This window comes from Meriones unguiculatus (assembly GCF_030254825.1).
Source record: "Meriones unguiculatus strain TT.TT164.6M chromosome 13 unlocalized genomic scaffold, Bangor_MerUng_6.1 Chr13_unordered_Scaffold_39, whole genome shotgun sequence".
NCBI lineage: Eukaryota > Metazoa > Chordata > Mammalia > Rodentia > Muridae > Meriones > Meriones unguiculatus.
In genome coordinates this window covers 1,201,229-1,207,778 of record NW_026843648.1, presented here as the reverse complement: position 1 = coordinate 1,207,778, position 6,550 = coordinate 1,201,229, and the positions used below count along the sequence as shown (strand labels likewise).

Sequence of the window (6,550 nt, the reverse complement as noted above, 5' to 3'; positions counted from 1 at the left end):
TCTTAACACAGTTTCTGATTTTATAATTTAATATCTTCTCTCTCTTTTAGTTAGTTTTGATTAGAGTGTGTCCATCTGTTTTATTTTCTCCCAAACCCAAACCTTTATTTTATGGATTCTTTATCATCTCTTTATATATTTTTTTAATTTCTGCTCTCAATTTGATAATTTCTTGATCTCTACTCCTTTTGTGTGCTTATATATTTTTCTTCTAGACATTTCAGGTCTGCTGTTACATGGATAGTATGAATGTTCTCCAGTATCTTTATGTAGGCATTTTGTGCTATGAAGTTTCCTCTTAGTATCACTTTTCATTCCTCATTATTTTCCATGAGTTTGCATGTGATATGTATTTATTTTCTATGAATTTTATGCTTTTCAAATGTTTTATTTCTGTTTGAAACTATTTTTTTCACTTGTTTGAAGGTTATTCACTTTCCATGAGTTTGTAAGCTTTGTGTTCTTTCTGATGCTATATATATCCAGCCTTAAGCCAGGGTGGTCTGATAGGATACATGATGTTATTTCAATGTGCTCTAAAAACTTATATTCTGTTTGAGTATTTGGTCAATTATAGAGGATATTTCAATTAGCAATAATCGTGCCTCGGATAAACCTCATTGGCTATGATATTGCCACTGCGCAAAGCTATGGATATTTCAAGAAATGATGAGAAGATGTATTTCTTTACGTTTCTGTAAAAAGTTTTGTAAATTTCAGATAGTTAGTCCCTGCTGTGGTAATATAGCTGAGCTCAGGTGGTGACATATTACCTGACTGTTCTTGAATCTATCCCTAAACTGGTGTCTATGCATCTGGGTTTGGGGCAATTATAGGCCAAGTGCTGATTTGATGTGTGGGAGTTTTGTTCTTGGGGTTCTGTTAGCACTCTGAAGTTTCAGAAAGTGTGGGATGAGTGTTGCTATTTTAATGGCCTGCTTGACTACTGTATTCATGGTGTTCTGTTTGCTGGATGGTATGGAGAGGAAGGAGCCACATGTTTTTAGTTAGAGCACTAGGGAAGATCCTGAGAATTGGGTTTCAATTAACAAAGATATTGGGGAAGATCCCCAGTATACCACCTTAGACTCCATGCAAGCATATGCTATTGTGCTGATCCAAATCCACCCTTATATTTTAATATTTGCCAGAGAGTATATTCTTTGTCTCAGGATGTCATGTGCTCATGACATTAATACTTCCTGAGACTTCTGTGTCATTGAATTGCAAGTCTGTAACATTCTTCCTACCTCTTGTGTTTGTTTTGAGTTTTTAAATGAGGTAATACGAGTAGTATTTTTCCTGTATGTGTGACTATGCACCTCTTGTGTACCTGGTCCTCACAATAGTCAGCCAATGGCCTCAGAACTTCAGAATTTGGGGTAATGGGTAGTTGTGAGCCTGAATGTAAGCACTGGCAATTGAGACCAGTTATATCCAGACAAACAAGAGCTTTTCATTGATGATCCACTTCAATCGTCTTATGTTGCTCATTTATGACCAGCTATTCCAGTACTAATGTTTTCATCTGTCCATTTGTGCCTGTTTGAACACGGATTCCCTTTTAGTAAACTCTCATTCATATTAGAGTTTAAACTGGGACAGTTCATGTTTCTCTAAGATAGATACAGAAATGTTGTGAATATATAATTCTTTGTAGGAACTTCAGAAATACCATGGAGTTCATTATATCTTTCTTATTTGAATGATTGTGGTGGATTCAGGTCTTAAATGTACCTCTGCATGTCATGAAATTAGTTTCAGAGGCTGGGCTGGCCTCTGACTCAATGAGATACACATACCTCTCCCTCCTGAGTGCGGGAATTAAAGTTTTGAACCAGTATATCCTGCTTGCTCCTAATTTTTGTAGTTAGTAATTGTGCATACAATTTCTGTGATCTGCGGTCTGTTCTGTTCATCAGCATCCTTGACTTGCTTACTTTATGTCTGTTAATTGACATTTCTCTTGGAAGGCTATATTCTATTCAAAGGTTGCCGAAATGAGGTGAACCTCCTCATTAAGTTTCCTTCTAAAATGACTTGGTGAGTACACTGAAACTTCTGTGTCAGGAGATGTCAGGGAAGCACCAGAATTATATGAATATATTGTCAATGAAGTATGCATTTACACTGTTGTCACCATTGTCCTTTATGCTATCCTCATGTATGGGATCATTTAGAATTCAATTACCTATGTTGATGTGGATATAAACTTCACTCAGAAAGAGTGGGCTCTGTTGGATCCTTCCCAGAAGAGTCTCTACAAAGATGTGATGATAGAGACCTACAAGCACCTTACAGCTATAGGTAAGACAGTAAATTTTTTTTCATTATCAATATAAAGGGGACATCTGTTGTTACTTTTGTTTGTTTTTATTGATACTCTTATATAATTTTAATTGGAATCGGGATGATTGAGGTTAAAAATCAGGCATGTTTCTGAGATTTACTGAACATAGTAACAGAAAATTTAGGTATTTTTCAATAATATATTATACCCTTTCTGGTACATATTTTAGGCTACAATTGGGAAGACCATAATATGGAAGAACATTATCAACCTTCTAGAAGATATGGAAGGTAATTATTTCATGAAAGCTGATATAAATATTCTTGTGAAAATAATTTTCAAAGATGATTTATTTATTCATTATTTATATGTTATTCTACCTGCACACCAGAAGAGGACATAAGATCTCATTTTAGATGGTTGTGAGCCACCTTGTGGTTGCTGGGAATTGAACTCAGGACCTCTGGAGGAACCACTAGTGCTATTAACCTCCAGGTCATATCCCCAGCCCCTGTAAAAAATAATAATGTGTCCCAGAGGTTTTAAAGAAAAGCAAAAGTGTGAAAACAAACACCACTCTAAGAGTATTAAGGAATATTAAATTCTCACAATCCCATGTTCCTCACTGTCAGGTATATTATTTATGTTAGCAAGGCATTTTGAAACAAGAGAAGATGGTGAAACCCTTGTTAAACAGATATCACTGTAAAAAGCACTTTTCTTCACCTCTCATAATTCCTGTCTCCAAGGATTACTGCTCCTCTGTCTGCTATTCTTGGCCTGAGCAGGGCAGTTTCTAAGTTCCATATGATCTATCTTAGGTGTAGAAGTTTTTCAGCCTGTGTGAATTACTGCTTCATATGCACACCCTATCTTGTTCTTTCAGAGTTCTGGCCCAACAACTCTCCTAGCTAAGTTATTACATCTGGCTTTTCTCCCACCCTCTGAATTGCATTGTTTGACTTCATATAACTCCAGCATTTTTTTCTAATCATCAAGCTCTTTCAAATTTTCTGGATCATTTGATCTTAACCTTAATTCTTTCCCTGCAACCTGTCTTTCAATTACTGTCCCAGTAAAATTCTGTCCTCTTTCCATGCAGTGGCCGTTAATGAGCTTCCTTTCTTCTCTCTTCTCATGAGAGATACACCATCCTAATCCGTCAATTATTTTTTCAGATTTTGATCCCATTTGTGCCACTTAACTAGACATCTTTTTCAAATGTGGGAGCTTCATTGTAACAATACTTTACACCCTTTGTTTGAGATTAAAGGCATGTACTACCATGCCTGAACCATAGCTTTACTTTACGAGACTTGCTTTAAACCAGGCTGGCATTGAAGTCAGATCTGCTTGCCTCTGTCTCCTGGATTAAAGGTGTATATATATTCCAGCCAGATCGCATACACATCGAAGGACTTTGGATGGGATATTTTTACCACATCAGCCTTATTCTAAATTTAAATTCCTCTATATAAATGATAAATCATTACTTACATCCACACTTTAGATAGTCTGTAGAAGTTCATATCGCTCATACTGCAAAAGGAATATTCATTGAATAGGTGAAAATTTTATGTGCAAAACCTCCTTGTGAGAAAATATTCCATAGCAAAGGTGACATTATTCAAATCCTCGAAGTTGCTAAGCTAAGTTAGACAGAAGGTATGAGAGTTAAGAATATTGTTGTGGAGGAACCATAATCCCTATAGCTCATGTCTTTGAAGATGAACGAGTCAAACTCTGTGAATTTGGGTAATTTTCATTTGTCATTCCTCTTTTAATAGGTGTATCCTTTGTCATAATTCATACAAGTCATGTGAGGGTAAGGATATGGAAAGAAGAAACATACCTCACTCTCCCAAAACAATTAGAAGATGTCGTAGTACTTACTTGAGTATATTTTTTGAATGTGCTGCAAGTTTTCATTGAATTTACTAATAATTATTCATAATGAAATAATTATTTAATTGTTGAAGAATGTTCATCATATCCTCCATAGCTATGATGTTCTTGTAGATCTCCATCATTACATTTTTGTTGAGATACTTTTTGGAAGGATCCAGCAAAGCCTGCTTTTCCTGAGTAGGCATTTTCCAGAAGCACATCATCATGTGCTTCTAAACTATCCTATTGCATTCTAAACTATCCTATACATGTATACAACAGAAAGCATGATGGTGACAACACTATAAGTTTATATTTGTTCATGTGTTCATTCATTCATTCTTAATAAAAAATGAATCATAAACTTGTATCACATTCAGAAAGTCTAGGCAAAGCAGGGGACTATTAATAAATTATACTAACATACTTAATGAGTTTTTCAAACTCATTGGGATTATAGCCAAAAAACCTCTCACTACAGAAAATCCATATAATTTCTGGCCCTGTGGAAACTGTTGTGTCTATTATGGTTCATTTACAAATGTAGTATGTCAGCAACAACAGGAAAGTTTATGAATTCAGTCACTGTGATAAAGCTGACGCCTAGGTCTTTTTTAAATATGTGAAAACCCACTTACATAAAAATGATGGTATAAGGGAGGCATGTAATAAAGTTTCTTACCACCAAAGGTATCTTGGAAGGTACAAAACACCCACAGTCAAGGGAGTAGCTATGATTTTGAACAAAGTGATAAAAGGTTAAGAGGCAACTTCATTTTACAAGTATATGAAATTGAAAACTTAATTTACACTGACAAATAGATTCATCAGTGTAATGAGTATGGTAAATCTCAGATACCCAATTATCTTTACAGGAATGAAAGAAGACATATTTTTGAGAAGCATGAATGTAAGCAGTATGGTAAAGCCTTTTCCCCACCCAGTGGTATTCTAATGCACAAGAAAACACATAATGGAGAAAAACCTTATGAATGTAATCAGTGTGGGAAAGCCTTTTCACAAAACGGAAATCTCAAAAGGCATAAAAGAACACATACTGGAGAGAAGCCTTACAAATGTAATCAGTGTGGGAAAGCCTTTTCACTACGCGGAAATCTCAAAAAGCATAAAAGAACACATACTGGAGAGAAGCCCTATGAATGTAGTCAATGTGGTAAAGCCTTTTCACACCTCAGTACACTTCAAGTGCATAAAAGAACACATACTGGAGAGAAACCCTATGAATGTAGTCAATGTGGTAAAGCCTTTTCACAACTCCGTACACTCCACGGGCATAAAAGAACACATACTGGAGAGAAACCCTGTAAATGTAATCAGTGTGGTAAAGCCTTTGCTTGTTGTAGTGGTCTCCAGAAACATGAAAGAATTCATACTGGAGAGAAACCCTATGAATGTAGTCAATGTGGTAAAGCCTTTTCAAACCTCAGTATACTCCAAGTGCATAAAAGAACACATACTGGAGAGAAACCCTACGAATGTAATCAATGTGGTAAAGCCTTTACACAGTCCAATTCTCTCCAAGCGCACAAAAGGACCCATACTGGAGAAAAACCCTATGAATGTAATCAGTGTGGGAAAGCCTTTTCACTACGCGGAAATCTCAAAAAGCATAAAAGAACACATACTGGAGAGAAACCCTATGAATGTTTTCAGTGTGGGAAAGCCTTTTCACAATTGATTAGTCTCCACATTCATAAAAGAACACATACTGGAGAGAAACCATATGAATGTAGTCAATGTGATAAAGCCTTTTCACACTTCGGTACACTCCAAGTGCATAAAAGAACACATACTGGAGAGAAACCCTATAAATGTAATCAATGTGGTAAAGCCTTTGCTTGTTGTAGTGGTCTCCAGAAACATGAAAGAATTCATACTGGAGAGAAACCCTACGAATGTAATCAGTGTGGTAAAGCCTTTACACAGTCCAATTCTCTCCAAGCGCACAAAAGGACACATACTAGGGAGAACCCCTAGTAATATAATCAATGTGGTAAAGCCTTTTCAATACCCAGTAGTCTTCAAAGGCATAAAGGAACACACAATGGAGAGATACCCTACAAATGTAATCAATATGGTAAAGCCTTTGCATGTTGTAGTGGTCTTCAGAGACATGAAAGAATTCAAACTGCAAAGAAACCTTATGAATGTAATCATTGTGTTAAATGCTTTTCACAACCCAGTTGTCTCTAAGTGCATAAAAGAACACATACTGGAGGAAAGCCATATAAATGTAATCTGTGGGGGAAAGCCTTTTCACGAAACGGAAATCTCCAAAATAATAAAAGAACACATACTGGAGAGAAACCCTGTGAATGTAATCAAGGTGGTAAAGCCTTCACACATTACATT

At 36.0% G+C, this 6,550-nt stretch overlaps 1 non-coding gene and 1 pseudogene across 1 annotated transcript; one reads left to right on the top strand and one right to left on the bottom strand.

The window, feature by feature from the left end:
* Positions 1-513: 513 nt before the first annotated feature.
* LOC132651096 (U4 spliceosomal RNA) lies at positions 514-650 on the bottom strand. Its single transcript, XR_009588986.1, has one exon. It is a non-coding gene; the product is annotated as a U4 spliceosomal RNA (small nuclear RNA).
* A 4,481-nt stretch (positions 651-5,131) lies between these two features.
* On the top strand, positions 5,132-6,244 carry LOC132651032 (zinc finger protein 431-like; annotated as a pseudogene).
* Positions 6,245-6,550: the final 306 nt, after the last annotated feature.